Genomic DNA, 19,618 nt, shown 5'->3' on the forward strand with positions numbered 1-19,618 from the left:
TCTTTAAGGGCTTGTACCTCTTTACCTGTATTCTCCTGTATTTCTTTAAAGGAGTTATTCATGTCCTTAAGTTCCTCTCTCAGCATTGTGAGATATGATTTTAGATCTAATTCTTGCTTTTCGGGTGTTCTGGGATATCCAGGACTTGCTGCAGTGGGAGTACTAGGTTCTGATGAAGCCAAGTAGTCTTGGTTTCTGTTGGTAGGATTCTTGCATTTGCCTTTCTCCATCTTTTGCTTTTTGGTGTTAGATGTTCTTAGTATCTCTGACTAGAGCTTGTCCTGGTCCCTGCTGCCCTGCAAGTCCCCTGCGACTCGTAGGGCCTGTTCCTCCAAGCTGGCTGCTCCAGTCTTAGAAACTTAGAGAGAAAATGGTGGCTCTCGCCCGAGTCTCTGGCTTAAGGCGTTCCCTGGAGGTAGGTCCTCCACTTGTAGGGAAGGGGCAGAGAAGGATGCTGATCCTCCTCTGTCACTTAGAAGCTGAGAGGATCCTGTCCCTGCCACTCTGTGGCTCCCCCGGGATTCGTAGGGCCTGTGCCTCTAGGCTGGCTGCTCCAGTCTCAGAAACTCACGGGAGAGAAAAAGGCGGCTCTCGCCCAGGTCCTATATTCATGATCTTAAGTGAGAAGATTATTATGTCCATAAGGAAAGTAATTAATATAATTAAAATGGGTTGTAAGGCCATAAACAATGTAAGCAATTATTTCATTCATTCAGTCAAAATATTTACTGAGAACTTACAATGTTCTACATGGCTTCATGATTATAAATTAAAAGAAAAAAGTTAAGGTGTCCTAAGGAAATCAAGGCATGCACATGTCTCTTGCCCCGCCCCCAGTCAATTTTCTTTTTAGAAGTTCAGACAGAACGGTCAGAACTTTTTGGTTAAAAGTGACTTGGTATTCAGTAGCCTTATTTATTCATCTTGGCAGTAGTATTCTAACACTGACATTTGAGAGAAGTAACTTCTCTCAATGCTACACTATCATCCCAAATCCCTTAGACTGCTAATATGATTGAAAGGGGATATCAACCCAAGGCTCTAGTGTGGCTCTAGAGCAGTGGTTCTCAACTTTCCTAATGTGGTGACCATTTAATACAGCGCGTCATGTTATTTTTGTTGCTACCTTATAACAGCAATTTTTGCTAGTTATGAATTGTAATGTAAATAAATACCAGATATACAGATTATCTGAAATGTTACCCCTGTGAAAGGGTTGTTCAAGCCTCAAAGGGGTCAGACTGAGAACTGCAGTTCTAGTCTCAGTTTATTCTAATCCTGTATAGTCAAGACTCCAAAATTGGGGTTTGCATTGACATTGCTTGTTTTCTTACCAGGCACCATTGAAATCTGTTACGTAGCAGAATTCTGCTGCAAAATGATAATTATCTTGTAATGATATACTTACATTACATTATTTAATATGTCCTGTTCATATATCTGGCTAGTTTTATCTAAAATTCAGTGTCAACAAGACTATTTTAAAGACAACCAATCTTGACACATCATTCAGCTACCCTCACACAATCAGTTTAACTGTCAACTTCTACTATAGTAAGAATTTTGGTTTCCTTTAAAACCCAATTATATTAATATGTTTTTGCTTTAATCCCAGCAGTGAGATATGGAGCTGCTTCAGAATATCCACTAGAGCCTCTAACTATGATTATCTAGTGCTGTAGGAGAAGCCTATGCGTTTTACCAACTAGAGGTGGTTTACATTTGGGACTTTGGAAAGGTTATAAATGCGAGAACCCAGAAAGAGCCTGTGGCAGCTGCGGTTCCCCATGTCCCTCCTGCTGATCCCTGCTGCTGTGTTTGCTATTGCTGAGTTACTGGCTGGGGATATTTTGACAGTGAAGATTGGACTTGGCAGAGAACTGAAAATCTCGAGTCAGTAGGAAGTAGTCTAAAGAGGTCTATGCCCCTTTCCCCTTCTCACACTCTTTCTCTCCTACATAAATGGTGGAGAGCTGAAAGTGATTAGGGTGAAACAAGGTTTGGAGGAGAGTAGATATATAAGAACACAATGAAGTAGTCCAAAAAATTATGCCTACAGTCTATACCTATATTAAACACTGATGAAATAATAACAAAAATGACCTTAAAATGGTTAGCAAAACCATAAATGTGTATACTTAACTAAAGTATATACTTAAAAAGAAACTAGAAGCTAAGCCTTGAGTCTCTTAATAACAGACAACCACCTCATCGTATGCCCTAAATTGTAATGTCCTCTGATTCATTCTGAAAAATATTTAGAAATACTTTTACATCTTTTAAGATTCATTATATCTTCAGTTCAGAAAACAATAAAGAAAAAACCTAACTGATTACCCTCTATTAGGAAAACAGATTAAAGAACAAATTAAGATGATAAAAATCACTCCAAAGAGGTCAGGCTACAGGATTAAAAGACTCACAGCAAGTTAACATGCTATGCAAAGAATGTAACCCAGACAAAGAAAAATGAAGTGACTTAGAAGAAAAAAAACTTTCCCAAATATTTTCTATGCAACAGAGACACAGCCAATATGTTTTTTTTTTTTTTTAATATGGTGTTTCTACTCTTTCATAAAACAGTGGCATTACCTTTCAAGTCACTGTGGACACTCTGTATTAAATCTGTAACTGAAGATCTGTGTCTCTTACATGGTGACTTAAGTATCTACTCAGTGACGGCTGTTAGTACTTGAATGGGCTATAATGACTTGGTAGAGTACTCCTACAAAAACTTTTAAAGTGGGCTACCTGCTACTCGAATGTCAAAGCAAGAAGATGAACTAACCAAAATCTTAGTAATGTGTAATGTAAAGGCAGGAGGGTGGGGAAGGGAAACCATCACAAAGAGTCTCACAGGTACAGTTATGATCAACCCTAATGAAAACAAAAACACTTGAAGAAACTTTTGACAAACTGATGATATAACAAAAATATATAACTTCTTTTTTAAATATGAATAAGCATACATCTTTATCCCTTTTTATTAGTTTTATTTTTAACATTCACACTTACTGCTTAAATAAAAAGTGACAACATTCTACTGTATAGTTTACCACAATGTAGTTTTAAAACATATAATGACAACTGGACTTTTTTTTTAATTTAGAAAATCTTTTTTATAAAGTAACTGTTGAAAGCTTAGATGTAGACTACTATTTGAGTAAAATTATCTGAGCCCACTTACATAAATATGACAGAAAGGGAGAAAGAATGCAATTGACTGACATGTCTGGATATTGGGATTATAGAAAGTATTTCCCTTTTTATAATTTTTTGTATTATTCTTATTTTTTTTTATCCCACCACCTACAGGTTCTCCCTCCCACAGTTCTTAATCCCATTCCTCCTTTCCTTTGTCTCCAAGAAGATGTCCCCATTCCTCCCACCACCCCAATTCCCTCCCCAGGCCTCCCCACTCCCTGGGGCCTCAAGTCTATGGAGGGTTAGAACCTCTTCTCCGACTGAGGCCAGACCAGGCAGCCCTCCCATGAGTATTTTGTTCCCCCTTCTAAGAAGGGTTGAAACATCCACACTTTGGTCTTCCTTCTTCTTGAGCTTCATGTGGTCTGTGAATTGTATCTGGGGTATTCTGAGCTTTTGGGCTAATATCCACTTATCAATGAGTGCATACCATGTGTGCTCTTTTTTGACTAGGTTACCTCAATCAGGATGATATTTTCTTGTTCCATCCATTTGCCTAAGAATTTCATAAATTCATTGCTTTTAATAGCTGAGTAGTACTCCATTGTATAAATATTCCATATTTTCTGTATCCATTCCTCTGTTGAAGGACATCTGGGTTGTTTCCAGCTTCTGGCTATTATAAGTAAGGCTGCTATGAGCATAGTGGAGCATGTGCCCTTGTTATGTGTTGGAGCATCTTCTGGGGTAAATGCCCAGGAGATTTAAAAAAAATTTATTATAAGAAGTTGGAACAGTAATAGTGACTGGAGCAGTAATAATCATTATCATCTTATACCATCCTTTGTACATTATTAATTGATTTAATGTTAGCAGTTATTTAAGATTAGAAATTTATAATCAAACTATATATGTTATACATTAAATAATTAAAATATTTAGTTATTTACTTCAAAAATCATACTCTGCTGAAAGATTACAATAGCCTCTAAAAGCACTTGAGTCCTTATATTTTATGACTATACTTTTTACTTCAAACCCTTGCTTAGTATTAGTACTAAAATATAGCATATCAGAAAATGCTACTTTTCTTACAAGTAAAATAGTGTAGCATTTAAAATAAATTTACTTTTGACCAAGAGTGATTTTGAAGCAATGGATAGAAAGATTAGAAACTAAAATGAAACCTCTCTAATTTTCTACTTAAAAAACAAAATTAGATTCTTAATTTCTTAGTCAAATATTTCAAAAGATCAAAACCTTATATAATCAGATATCAAAGTATTAGAGGAAACAACATGGCATTTTATCTAAAGTAAAGCAACCTTTACATTTACTTAAAAATGTAAGTCATTCCTTAACTATAATGCTATTAACCTATCATATTACTTCCCAGTTCACCTCAGTACTCTGTCCTCTCAGACTACAAAATTTTAGACAGCTGACCTTACCCAGAAATTATATAACTTTAATTTTGTGTTTGCGAAAGCATTTTCTCATTCATAATCATTTCTCATCTCATTAACAAAAGAAAACATCTTGAGAATTGGAAAAAAAATTCTCTAAACTATTTTAAAATATTTTTAACTCGCTATGGTACTTATTCCTTAATTCATTCCTTGACTGCTTATTCATTTCGTATAGCCTCTGAATTGCTATTAAAATTAAAATTTATCTATTTTAGACATTCTAAAACTTTAAATATATTTTAAATTATAAATTTATACCTTATACTTCTACTTTTCATACATATTATATATAAACTACTTCTTCAAAATACCTTCTCTAGTAGTTTATCACTCAATTTTGTTGATGAGAAAATCAAGACTAAAAGACAATATATATTTTTCTGAATGTATTTGAATTCTGAAGTTAAATGAAGGTAAAGTAGATAAATTCCAATGCTTCCCTCACTATATATACTCAGCAATCACCAATGAGATGTATTACACCATTGTAATAAATAAGATCCCCAAAGGTGTTATAAAAACCAAATGTGCTAACAATTCATAACCTAGACAAACTTTTTTTTTTATTCATGTAGTCTTTCTTATGTAAAGGAATTTTAACCGAGCAACGTGGCTGCTCTGTCAAGGGATCACATCCAAAGACATGATCCAGATGGAATATACATATATGCCCCTAGTACACACCTTTAATCCCTAACAGGGAAGGTAAGATTAGTTTGAAGAAGTAAGCAACCATGTTTGAAGGTGACATCTAACTAAGCAGCAGACAAAGTGATGAATCAGAGAGAGATTTAACAGAATGAGTCACAGAGAGGGTGTGCTCAACTCACATGAGAACAGCAGAGGAAGAGAGGCTACTTAAGAGCAGTGAGAGGGAAAAGAAGGTGGTGGGTGTTGAATGGATGGAGTTTTACCAGGACAGCTTTACAGAGATGGGTTACAGAGAGAACAAGGTAGACACAGGTGAAAGAAGAATAAGCTAGAGAATGAGAAGGAACGAGTAGATTAGAACTCATTGCCAAGTTAGTATGAAGGCAGGAAGAACAATTCAGAGAAGCCAGATTGAATTAGTTAGTTTGGAAGATTAGATTGTATGGAGTCCTAGGCCTGGGGATGGTTAGAACAAAGATGCTCTGGGTTCACCCAAAGCTGTGTATTTATAGGGTATAGCTCTCATCTCATTGCTTCATCTGAGGAAATAAAAGCAATATTAACATTCCTACAATTTGAATTACAAATTGTTCCTATAGGAAATTAATAACTTTTACAAAGTAAAAAGTTATTAATATTTTAAGTATTAAGTTTAATACTTTATGTATTAAAGTCTTGCTTAATACCTGTTTCTAGAGAGTCATGTGTACAAATCTTGAGTGTTAACCCCATCAATAGATAAATCCATTCATTAAGTTCATAACTGAATAGGTTATTAGGTGGTAGAACATGCTTGGAGGATAGGAGTAATATAAGTTTTTTTTTTATTTAAACAGCAACTTTTTATTGGTAAAGTGGCTTTTCTTTCTTCTCCCCTACTCCCTCACTTTCCATCTTTAAAATCTTTACTTATTTAGTAATAGCCTTTAAAAGGTGAATCTTGTCCCTGGTCACTTCCTTTCTGTTTTCTCTGCTTCCCGGTTGTCATAAAATGAGTAGTTTTGTTCTATCATGTGCTCCCTGTCATGACCATCCTACCTCACTACAATATCAAAGTAATTGAACCAGCTAACCATGGGCTGAAACCTCTATTATCCTAAGCCAAATAAAGTTTTCTTCCTTTTAGCTTATTTTTGAGTATCTTCTTGTTCTGCATTTCTGTCTTGCACCCCGCTCAGGGAAGACTAAATGCAGTCTAAGATTAGGGTCCTAGCCCATGTTTCTCTGAGTGAGAAACGGCAGAGGCTGGGATGGAGGCTGAAGTTCTCAAACTCCTATGCATCCAGATATCTCTGGGAATGTGAGGAGTTAGGAATGGAGTCCACAGGCCTGCAATGAGCAGGGAGAGAGGGGCTGGAAAAGGGACCCTCTATGGGAGACTTAGGTGCACAGCACAGCTCTGTATAACAAAGCCCTCCCACCTCTCTCCGAACCCTCAGCAGCCCTTGATGAAGGAGATAGTCCTTGCTGTCCAAACAGTTTTATTCATGGTGGATGAGGATGCATATGTCTCAGTTAGGGTGAACCAGAGATTAAATACCTTTTTCAGGAAGGTATGCCCAGGAAAAGAAGCTTATTGGCTAAACACTTGGGGGCTATCTAGATAACTCATTAGCATGGAGAACTCCAGGTTCTATGCTAAGTGACCTGTTGTTATTGTCCTCTTAGTGGGGTATCATGGTCACGTGCTCCAGGACAGGAACCTGGTCAGGAGCTGGATCGAACTCCTGTCAGTCTCATTTATGAGATTTATCAGGTTTCTGAGCTGTTCTGTCTGGTGGCATGGCCCACCTTCCCACATCTTGTCACAGAGAAGAAAAACTGACCAATATATCTACCTTCATAAATAAGATAAAGTTATCAGATATCACAATTTCTGCTACAGAAAAAATAATATGAAAGATCAGACCATGCCTTGCTGCAGTAATAATTTACTAGAGTCTATGGATGCATAGATACAAATCAGAAGGAAAACACTCCTCTTTTTTAATCTATAATTATTATCTAATGACTGATTTTTGAGTGCAAATACTTTTTATAGCAATTGATTTTTTTCATCTTCAAATGAATATATTTAAACAATACAGCCACATTTTCATTCTACTGGATAAGCAAAAAGGAGCAGAAACAATTCTTCTGATAGTCTTTGTGTCCTAGTGTACTAAAACTTTCTTATAATCAAAAGAATCAAATTACATCAAATCTAATCCAGAGAAAGATTATTTCTGTTTCTTGAAAACTGGCATTCCCTAAAACAAATGCTTCACATTGGTCCATACAACAGAGGAACTAAAGTTCAAAAACTAACATTAGTTAAAACAAACATGGAATAAAATTATTAATTAACTAGGTTTTGCAAGTTGAACTTCTGGTTAATTGATTTGGCATTTTCATTTTATATTGAAAAAATAAGACAGAATAAAAAAATAACTCAAAGTGTAAGCTTCTGTTCTACTTCCCTAATCATTAGTCTGTCCCATTTTCTATTTATCTTAATTATATATTAAAATATTTACCCATTTCCACAGTCATCTATGCAACTTTTTACAATATCCGATTCCAGGCCTCTGCATAAGTATATCAAAGTCGCCAGTCGTGTATGTATATATGTTCATATTTGTGTGTGGTACATATGTATGTATGGGGGAAGGCTGCATATGGAGGCCTGAGGCAAGAGGATCTTTGTGAGTACAAGACCAGACTACACAGCTAGTTCTAGAGTATCAAAGGCTACATAATAAGACCCTGCCTTAAGAACATGTGTGTATGTGTGTGTTTGTGTATGTGTGTGTATGTATATACATATAACATAAAAAGCATATAAAATTTGCTTAATAGAAAAAGAAAAAGAAAATAACAAAACTTCTATGAGAGAATAACTTGTATCTAAGAGGCCCTCTTATCACATACAATAAATTTGGGAAACTATACAAAGTAGCATTTTTTTTTTCCTGATAATGACATAAGACAGCTTGGAGCTGCAAGCCCATAGAAAAAGAAAAACCACCTGCTCGCCTGTCTCTTCCTACCTGGAGGCATATTCCATACCACTCCACACACATAGCAAGAGTCCAAACACAACACAGCAGCCTCAAGGAAGTATGGACGAAGACAGAACTTAGGAAAGTGGAAACAAGTGGAATTTACAGAACAGATCACCAAAAGGAAGGTAGTCTTATGAAGAAAAGCACTTTAGAATCTGCAAAGGGGCATAAGGTTTTGGTGAATTCTAAGCTTCACATATAACAACTTATAATTTTTAAGGTTGGCATGCCTTTAAATTGATATTTTATAAATCATAAACTGTTACATGACATAGAAGTCCTAGCCAACCAGAGCAGGAGCAGACACTGAAAACTTTATTAAAATGAGGTTCTAGAAAAGCTGCACATGTAAAGATCCAGTCAGTCAAATGTGTTCTTCATCTGCTCTCTACTTTTGTCATGTGGAGTTAGGGGTGGGGATTCACTGTGGCCCTTGATCTATTTCTACTTTATATATTGAAGAAAGGTGTCTTTCTGAACCTGGAGTTCACCATTTTGAGCTAGGCTGGCTAGCCAGCTGGTTCCAGAGATTCTCTGTCTCTGCCTCCTGTGAGTTATCTTTATGGGTGGGCCTCCACTTACTTTTATGTTGGTGCTAGAGAGTCAAATTCCTAAAGTGTTGCATAGCAAACACTTTAACTGCTAAGCCACATACCCAGCTCTTCCACCTTTCTCTTGAGATTGGGTCTCTTACTAAACCTGAAGTTCACCAATTCAGCTACAATGGCTAGCCACTGCACCTCAGGGATCCTCTTTTCTCTACCTCCCCAGCACTGGGATTAAAGGCACACACTAGTTCTAGGGTTGGTTTGGCTTTTTGTTTGGTTTTGGTTTTGTTTTATTTTTAAGTGGGAGCTAGAGATCAAACTCTGATCCTGTTTGCATGGTACTTACCACAAGATTACTATAGTTTTAAAGAGGGAAATATAACTGATAGAAACAAGAAAAAAACTAACAAATACAGAATATATAGAATTACCTTTAAAATGAAAGCATTTTTAAGGTTAATGACTTTCTTTTTTAAGACTGAATACATAGTTAGAAAGAGCATTACTCCTGCCAGTATGCCAAGAACATTGTAAAATTCTAATTGATTACTTTTTCTGAGTCAAACAGAGAATTTAAGTCAAGCAACAAACATGAAACATATAGAATAGCAAGCACCTATACTAAAACACTAAACTAAAATTAGAGCTTTTCCTAACTTAGGGATAGATACATCTGAACTCTATAAAAACTACCAAAAATAAAAATAAACTAGCAATTTTTAACATAGCGCTAAAAGCTATTAGAGAGTGTGAAATTTTAGGAACTGCACACATAGGAAGTTGTATATTTTTATGTTCTCTCTTCTGGAACCCTACTAGCAATCCAATGAATAGGGGGAGTTTCAGTGAATTTTTTCACTGTTAACTAAAAGAGTACAGAACCCAGAACTGAACAGCTAACTAGGACCTTCTAGTCTTTCCCTCTTTATCAAATAGAAGTCTTACTTACAAATCATATGTAAGGGTACTGGAATAATTCCATTCAAACTCTATGATACAATCTTTTCATACCCATCTAGTGAACATGAATCTCTGAAATCATGATCCAAAATAAAACTTTCCTCTTTTAGACTACTTTAGTATGTCAGTATTATAACAGAAAGCTAACACACTACCCCAAAACATATTTTACTGTGTCTTCTCTACAGTAGGCTAGATCATTGATTTTTATGATGCAGTATAGTCAACACAAGGCTTGTTAACAAGATACCATTTAATTTAGACTATATAAAATGTACATTTTTATGTAGTCAAATTCTACATAATGATGTTTTACTCTGTTATGGACCACATATATAATAGTGGTCCTATAAGATTACAATGGAGCCAAAAACTTTCCTATTGCCTACTGCCATCATAGCTGTTGTACTCTCATAACGGCACAACAAATTACCAATGTGGTATTTTGTGATAATTATATGAATGAATAAGCCTCTGATTCTGCCAATCATATAAAAGTATCTCATATACAATTATATACAGTACCACAATACCTGATTTTAAAAGACTATCAATTCATATATATATTATACTATACTTTTTAATTTTAGCACATACTCAGTCTAGCTATATTTTTAAGTTTACAATAAAACAGTTTCTTATGTTTGCATCTTACATCAGGAACAGCCTCATATTTCTCATATTTACCTCTTCTTGTGAAGCATCAAAAATGCTTATCAGTGATTGGCTGTACTATCTAAGTTTATATAGTATGCTCTTAGAATGTATCTCTGCCGTTAAATGATGTATGACTATGCAGAAAGGATGAATTAAATAATAACCTTAAGCTAAACGAAGAAAAACAAAAGCATCAAGAAATACTTGTCACTGAGTTTTAGAAGTGAATTGGGTTTCGCAGACAAACTAGAAATTCAATTCTGCTATTTACAAAGTGAAGAAATTAAAGTCATAGGGATTTTTCCAAGGTAATACAGGTAACTAATGGCAGAATTGGGGCTGAAACCCACATTTTCAATTAAAACATACAAAGTCAAATTTATGAGCATGTTAAGTTTTTTAAAGTTTAAAAGCAAAAACAAAACAACTAAGTTTTATTTTCCAACATTAAGTTAATACTATGTTTGTCCTTTCAACTTAGATCGTTCCACAACAACAAAATTAGTGTTAAGGCATTCTCAGGCAATAATAAATCCACATTAGCTTCCCATACCCTAACAGCAGTAATTCCTTGGCAACTTTGAAGATTACACACTGTTTTCACTGTTTTGTTTTTGTTTTTGTTTTTCAAGACAGGGTTTCTCTGTATAGCCCTGGCTGTCTTGGAACTCACTCTGTAGACCAGGTTGGCCTCGAACTCAGAAATCCACCTGCCTCTGCCTCCCAAGTGCTAGGATTAAAGGCATGCGCCAGTACCACCCGGAGATTACACACTCTTTAAGCAGCATGTATTAGGAGTCATTTCACCACAACCACAGTCATCTGAAACAGACATGAACGATTTTCACAAAATGGAAGCAGTTTTTAAAGTTTTTAAAAGTTTGAAAAGTAAAAGACATATTTCATGAGCTTAAGAAACATATGTCCATTCACATACAAAGTACATCAGAAAAGGCCCACAAGCAACTGTCAACTTAGAAAATCATACCATGCAAACAATGCAGTCAAAATTGATAGCAGAAAAGTAAATTCACATATGTAAACATACACACTAACATAATATACATTCTCACATACTATCTGCTAGGTTTAGATTTATAATGCCTCACACATCACATAGAATTAACTATTTTACAGAATTATTCCAGTGGGTCCAAGTGATATACTTGTTCAAGAATATCTGATTACCATGTAGAAAAAACAGCTAAAGTTACTTAATTTCCCAAGGACAAACACAGCATCAAATCTTTCTACCAAACAATGTCTTTAAATATGAACAGAACACCTAAATTAAGCAACACAATAAGAAATTATGGGGCCAAATATGCACCTTCCATCAGGTTAGCAGACTTATTTTACTAAGATAACAAATTTATTGACCCACTGAGTCCAGGTGTGATATTACACACCTGACATCCAGATATTCAGAATGCTAAGACAGAAAGATCACAAATAGAAGACCAGCCTGGGCTACATAGTAATAGCTTATCAAAGAAGGATTCTCAGCCCACAACTGTGCCATATGTCACAATTAGTTATGCATTCCAATATGAATGGAAAAAAATCAAAGAAGTATACAACTCTTAGCCATAGGATAACAGCCCAAAATAAATGGACAATCTATTAAAAATAAAATTAATCAAATGAATTTCATTATGAAAAATTGCATGTTTTTGAATGGATATGATGGTTGGCATATTACACACCCCTTCTTGTGATAATCATAATTATTTTCTAAATAAATAAAAATCTGACACACACACTTATCTCTTTTATCCTTTGCATTTTTATGGATTACTTATTCAACACAAAAATAAGCTAGACATATTTTAAGAATTACTATACCAAGAAACAGTGTTTTATAATAATTAAATTGGTAAAAGTCCTCATTTATAACCACATTAGCATCTGAAAGCACTCCATTGGAGAAGCTGATTTTCCCTCAGACAGTAGGTTTCCATTGCAAATGACTTCTTGGTTAGGGGTGGGACCCTAGGTCTACTTCCCCTTAGACATGCAAGGACCTCAGGGGGCTTGAACCTGAGTCTCTATGAATTCATATTTGCAAACCTGTTATGCGTGAAAACAGTTTCCTTGGAGTCATTCATCACTTCTGGCTATTAAAATATTTCTGCCTCCTCTTCTGCCTGTATAGTTAGTTCCCTGAGCAGTGAGGGGAGGGTTTTATAAAGACATCCCATTTAGAAATCCAGACTCTGATTCTCTGTATATTGTCCATTTGTAGGTCTCTAAATTACTTTCCATCTCTGATGTGAGCTAAGCAAAGCACTGATCTATTGGTATAAAAGTATATCAATAGGAGTCAAGTTTTCCCATAGGCCAAAGACCTATTGGTCTCAGGTTGTTGGCCACTTTAGCAGTCAGTTATGAGTCCTATTTCATAAAATGAGCCTTAAGTCCTATCAAAAAAGTGATCAGCTACTGTACTGGCTGGTTTTGTGTATCAACTTGACACAGGCTGGAGTTATCACAGAGAAGGGAGCTTCAGTTGGGGAAGTGCCTCCATGAGACCCAGCTGTGGGACATTTTCTCAATTGCCCCTTGTGGGTGGTGCCATACCTGGGCTGGAAGTCTTGGGTTCTGTAAGAGAGCAGGCTGAGCAACCCAGGGGAAGCAAGCCAGTAAGAAACATCTCTCCATGGCCTCTGCATCAGCTCCTGCTTCCTGACCTGCTTGAGTTCCAGTCCTGACTTCCTCTGGTGATCAACAGCAATGTGGAAGTAAGCTGAATAAACCCTTTCCTCCCTAACTTGCTTCTTAGTCATGATGTTTGTGCAGGAATAGAAGCCCTGTCTAAGACAAATTGGTACCAGCATAGTGGGGTATTCCTGTGACAACCTGACCATGTTTTGGGGAGGGCTGTGGAAGGACTTTGGAACTTTGAGCTAGAAGAGCCATTGGTTGTTAAGAGCTCTATGGGATGTTGTGTAGGAGCTTGGAAGATCATGTTGAGAACAGCGCAGAAGATGGAGGCCTGGCTTGTGAAATTTCAAAGGGAAGATTAAAGACTCTTATCAGGCCTCTTATCAGGGCCATGTTGTTTTGATTGTGAAGGAATAGAAGCCCTGACTAATACAGCTACTTCCATACCAGTTGTGCCACAACTGCATTAGTATACCTTACAGGTAGGTCACTGTAGTAGAATACAGGGTTTGCACCTAAGTAATAATGATGATTGCCTTTCTCCTCCAGTAGCATGCAGACTACCATTCAGCAAGCTGTCTTTCAGTAGTACCTTTCATGAATGCTAGTTAGTATGGATGAGATTTCTACTTAGGCACCAGCTTGACATCTCTGCGTTCAATGAAATAGTAAGTGTTGTCTTTAGCAACAGGATCTTAATATCAAGTTGTGAAGAGCAGCCAATAGTAAGCTGGCAATTTTGTAGGCCCTTGGATACCATAAGACTCTAGGAGAGGCTACATTGTATTGTATTCCCTTTGGTTAAAGACAGACAACCTAAAACTGTCTTTGATTTATTCTTTAATAGTCTGCAATCTAAAATTCTTACCAATTGAAGAATAAAGGTAGTAACTACAGCTTACCTATATATTAAAAGGTATAACAAACAAAAATATGTTTATCTTCCAGATCTATTCATTGTTTCAAAGAAAATCATTTATGAATTTGTGAGAAGCCTCCTGAAAAGGGCAGTCTGACAGATTAGAGCTGAATGTGATGAGTTGGAATGTAGTGCAGACTGAGAACCAAAATTATCTTCAGTTATCTTTCATCTATGTAATATCTATTTATCACCCATTCTTTATCTGACCTAAAGTACTTATGATTGTCCAGTACAACCTTTGGAATGTATTCTTAGAAGATCACTAGTTTCTACAACCAAAAGCTAAGAATGTCATCAAATGGCAAAGTTCTCTGTTTTGCTATAACTGCCTACCTGATGTCCCTATCAATATATTTAATAAAAAAACTCACTTATGACCTTCTTTTCTTCTATGTTTATAAAACTTTAAACAACCATGTGAATGTTTTCACAATATATTGTATCAATTAGTGAAACCATAATCTGTGTTCCTAGCCATGAACACTCATACTGGCTCACAATAAACTATTTGTATTCCTTTTGGTATGAAAGATGTATTTTATATTTATAAACTTCAATCTGTCATCTTCTACCACTCATTTTTCCTAAATATCACCTACTATCATCTAAAATTGCCTTCATTTAGAATTTATAACTATGTGAACCTTACTAAATTGATTACCCTCTTAAGCATAAAAAAATTTGCATGTCTTTCTCCTAATTAATAATCTATCATTGTCAACTTATTCTAGCACTTTCAACAATTAAAATTGTATCTTAATATATATTATATAGAAGTTACACTAGTGTTACACCCCTTATTATACCTCAAAATCAGCACTCAAAATACTGTCTAAGCCAAGTCTGGTGGTGTATGCCTTTAATCCCATTCAGGAGGCTGAGCAGGCAGATAGATACCTGTGAGTTCGGGGCCAGCCTGCTCTACAAAATGAATTTCAGGACATCCAGGGCTGTTACAAAGAGAAACTCTGTCTTGACACGCCAAAACCAACCAAACAAAATCTTATCTAATGTTTTAAAATTAAAATAGTATTCCTTAAAGAGGTCTATAAATTTACAATTTATGTAAGTTTCTTCACAGATTATACATTTATATCAATAATATCCCTTAAAGAAAACAAATGGACTCGATAGGCAAATATTCCAAGCAATAGTGTAAATGTCCCAATTCCCAGTTATCTGTGAATATGTTATTTTACATGTGGATTTCAAAATATACCATCTTAATACTACTTTGATATCAGGATTATTTTGAGCTTAAAGCAAACGGATGAAAAAATGGAGATGACAAGCATATAAAATCTCTCCACCATCCCCCTCTCTACTAGAAAGAGCAAGATATTTCTTAAATATTTTTAATTATTAGAAAAGCCGTTAAGCTCTTAGTGATCTAAAGCAGACAGTACTAAAACAATCTATGCAGCAAGTTGGGATGGTTAATTTTCATTGTTAGCTTGATTGGATTCATCATGAAAACAGGTGTGTGTGTGTGTGTGTGTGTGTGTGTGTGTGTGTGTGTGTGTGTGTGTGTAAGAGAGGGTATTTCCAAAGGACTTGGCTAAAGAGGAAAAGATTAATCCAGAATACGAGCAGCAACATCCCATGAGAGAAAGTTAAGTTGAGTACCGCTATTCATTTATCTTTTTCTCCTTCCCAACTGCAGATACAATGTAAGTAGCCACCTCAGAATCCTGATGCTATGACTTCTCTGCCATGGTACACTACGGTAGCATTCAACTTTATATCAAAATTAAACCTTTTTTTTTTCTAGCTGCTTTTGTCAGGTTTTTGTCATAGCAATGAGACAGGTAACTAATATACAAACCTTACTACTTAACTCTTATTTTCTATGGACTTCCACTACAGTTTCCTTCCCAAAATTTGCCCCCATGTCAAGATAAACAACTCAGTTGTATGAAATACTAACAAATACATTTTATGAGAATGAAAATGAAGTCATCAGGCTCATTCCCAAATTTTATCTAAATACTGTAAATCTGTAATTCCTGGCTATATAATTAGTAGCACACAAATAAAACACAGGCAAAATATAATTATTTACTGAACTTGTAAAGACTATTGAACATGAAAGACTATTATGGCCCATAGTTCTATATGTTGTACTGCTGTTTCTACAGAAACTAGCCTTAATCTTATTACTCAATCCAGTGTCTGCCCTGGATTGCACATTAACTGTGACTCTTTAGTTTTCATACTTAAAAACCCAAAGATATTTTGAGAAATTAAAAAGGTCCCAAATGGAGTTTTAACAAATACTGAAATATTTTAAGGTTATTGAATGATATCAACTCATAATCAAGTTATAATGAAATGAAAAGATTTATTCTGATATTAAGAGATAGAACTCAGTCAGAGTGAGAACATTTCAGAGGTCACCAGGTTCGTTACTGCTGGTGTGGATGCTGATTTTTGCTGGGACAGTCCCTCCTGCTCCTTGGCCCTTGGTGGCAGCACCTGCCCAGCAGCCCACCCGCTTGCCTCCAGCCAGGTTTCCAATGCCTCTTCCTCCCAGTTCCAGGCAAGCTGCGTTGAGTGTATGTCTTTATTTGATGAAGATGAGCTGTTACACAGCCATTGGTGCCTGTATTGGGGAAACATAGCATACAAGCAAGAAGCTTACAGCCTCAGTGATGAAATTTTTTCCATGTCAGAGACGGAGAACTCTTGCAGTCGTTTATGTCATTCCTTCTTCTCCAGGCAGAAGATACCAAAAAGTTGAAATCAAAGGTCTGTTCATCTTATTGATAGTCACTAATAAGCCAAAAAGTCTGTCAACTTCAACAACAGTGTGCCAGACCAGTTCTATTGCTACAAAGTGTCCTGTTCCATTGCTAAAGTTGAGGGCAAAGGAAATGGAATGGAGACAATGATTGACGTTGCAAAGGCGCTTAATGGGCCTCCAACGTATCTCACCAAATATTTTGTTTGTGAGCTGGGAATTTGATGTTAAGAATGACAGTTACATTGTCAATGGATCTCATGAGGCGAATAAGATGCAATTCATGTTGGGTAGATTCATTAAAAAATTTGTTCTTCTGTCCTAAGTGTAAGAATCCTGAAACAGACCTACATGTCAATCCAAAGAAGCAAACAACAGGTAGTTCTTGTAAAGCCTGTGGGTACTGAGGCATGCTTGATACACATCATAAACTCTGTACATTCATTCTCAAACACCCACCTGAGAACAGTGACATTGGTACAGGAAGAAAAAGAAAAGGAAAAGAAAAATAGGGCAAGGACAAGGAAAATGATTCTGTATCCACCAGTAAGACATACCCCCTCTACCATCAAATGAAATTAGTCCTCTACATGCTGTGGAAGAAGAGGAAGATGATGATTGGGGGAAGGATACAACTGAGGAAGCTCAAAGGCATAGAATGGATGAAATCAGTGACCACGCAAAAGGTCTGACACTTAGTGATGATTTGGAAAGAACTGTAGAAGAGCGTGTTAACATCCTGTTTGATCTTGTTAAGAAAAAGAAAGAAGAGGGCATTATTGATTCATCTAATTACGGCTGAGGCAGAAAGACCTGATGTAAAAGCCATGGGTCCTCTTGTTTTGACAGAAGTTCTCTTTGATGAGAAGAGAAAAGAGCAAATCAAGAAATACAGGTGCATTTTCTAAGATTTTCTCATAACAACAAAAAGGCTCAGAGGTACCTTCTTCATGGTTTGGAATGTGTAGTAGCAATGCATGAAGCTCAGCTGATCTCCAAGATTCCACATGTCTTGAAGGAGATGTATGATGCAGACCTTTTAGAAGAGGTCATTATCAGTTGGTCACAAAAGGTCTCTAAGAAATACGTCTCAAAAGAACTTGCCAAAGAGATTAGTGTCAAAGCAGAGCCATTTATTAAATGGTTGAAGGAAGTAGAGGAAGAATTTTCTGGTGGTGAGGAAGAAGACGATGATGAAAATATTGAGGTGATATATTCGAAAACTAACAGTGTACCAAAAGATGAAACTGTTTGGTCTGAAACAAGGATGATGACATTGATATTGATGCCTGTAGGATTAGTGGGGTCCCCCATCTGCTCAGCCACAGGATTCGGCCATTCAGGGACAGGAGTTTTGATTGTGCTTACCCTACACTTGATGGGTGTAGAGCTATGGGGAAGCCGCAGGATAGTGTTCAGGGGTTGGGGGACCTGGATCAGGGATCCTGGGGCCTGAAAGGAGGCTGGGGTTGTCTGGTTCTCAGACTCTCAGACACCCAGGCACAACTGGGAGCTGTGGAAGGGCTAAGAACTAAGTAGGGGCTGAGAAGGAAAAGAGAAGAAGGGCTGGTCCCGCTGGGACAGTCTTTGGCTTGGCAGCAGCAGTGGGTTTGGACGGTTTTTGGCAGCCATGTCTGGGAGCGCAGAAAGGCCTTCTATGTATGGGAGATTGGACAGTGGTTCTGTAGGCAAAGGCCTTCTCCATGGCTCGCCATGGCAGATCCTGATAAAAAGAGGCAGTCCATGGTTTTAAGACATTTACTGTCGTGGATGAGTGAAACTGTAACCCGCTTCTGTACCTTTTCTGGTCTTCACTGATCTTCACTTGTCATGACTTTGTACAGAAAAAAAGCACCAAAGAAATTCTCCTTGTATTCCAGTTGCTTCTTGCCACTTCCGTGGACTTAGACCAATTTAGGAGAGCCTCATGGTTTCTTCTAAATTGAGTCGCTACTACTGATTCACGTTGGGTGTTTGCAGATTAGACTGGACTGCCACTACTGATTCGTGATTGATGTTTGGACTGAACTGCTGATATCCTGACAACAAAGTTTGAAATCGCCCCAAAGAACTATGTCTAAACAAGACTATACACCCCCCCCTTGTACTATTAACCATTTTTCTCCCCTACCTTTAGTCAGTGGGCTAAAAGGGAGGTTAAAGCATTTAAGAACTCTTACTAAAGTAGGTTTTGAAAAATCTAAGCCTACAAAATTATTTGAAAGAGAGTAGCCAAAAAGTTCTCATATATGAAGAAAAACACTACCTTTCAAGGTGAGCCAACTCTAAACAGGATGAATATAAAGATAAGCACATGTGAGTACATCACAGTGATCAGAATAGGATATAGAAATTGCATATGGAGAGACCGGAGCAGCCAGCTGGGAGGCACAGGCTACACGAGTCCCAGGGGAGCCACAGGGTGGCAGGGACAGGATCCTCTCAGCTTCCGAGTGACAGAGCAGGATCAGCGTCTTTCTCTGCCCCTTCCCTACAAGTGGAGGACCTACCTCCAGGGAACGCCTTAAGCCAGAGACTCGGGCGAGAGCCGCCATTTTCTCTCTAAGTTTCTAAGACTGGAGCAGGTAGCTTGGAGGAACAGGCCCTATGAGTCGCAGGGGACTTGCAGGACGGCAGGGACAGGACAAGCTCTAGCTAGAGACACTAAGAACATCTAACACCAAAAAGCAAAAGATGGCGAAAGGCAAATGCAAGAATCCTACCAACAGAAACCAAGACTACTTTGGCTTGATCAGAACCTAGTACTCCCACTGCAGCAAGTCCTGGATATCCCAGAACACCGGAAAAGCAAGAATTGG

General features: G+C 37.0%; 1 protein-coding gene and 1 pseudogene across 1 annotated transcript in view; both read left to right on the plus strand.

Moving 5' to 3' along the window:
• The window catches only part of Gphn (gephyrin), a 435,141-nt gene that overhangs the window by 31,196 nt on the left and 384,327 nt on the right, over positions 1–19,618 (plus strand). The gene's annotated exons all lie outside the window — the stretch shown is intronic.
• On the plus strand, positions 16,923–19,167 carry LOC116080955 (annotated as a pseudogene).

This window comes from Mastomys coucha, unplaced genomic scaffold (assembly GCF_008632895.1).
Source record: "Mastomys coucha isolate ucsf_1 unplaced genomic scaffold, UCSF_Mcou_1 pScaffold6, whole genome shotgun sequence".
Taxonomy (NCBI): Eukaryota; Metazoa; Chordata; class Mammalia; order Rodentia; family Muridae; genus Mastomys; species Mastomys coucha.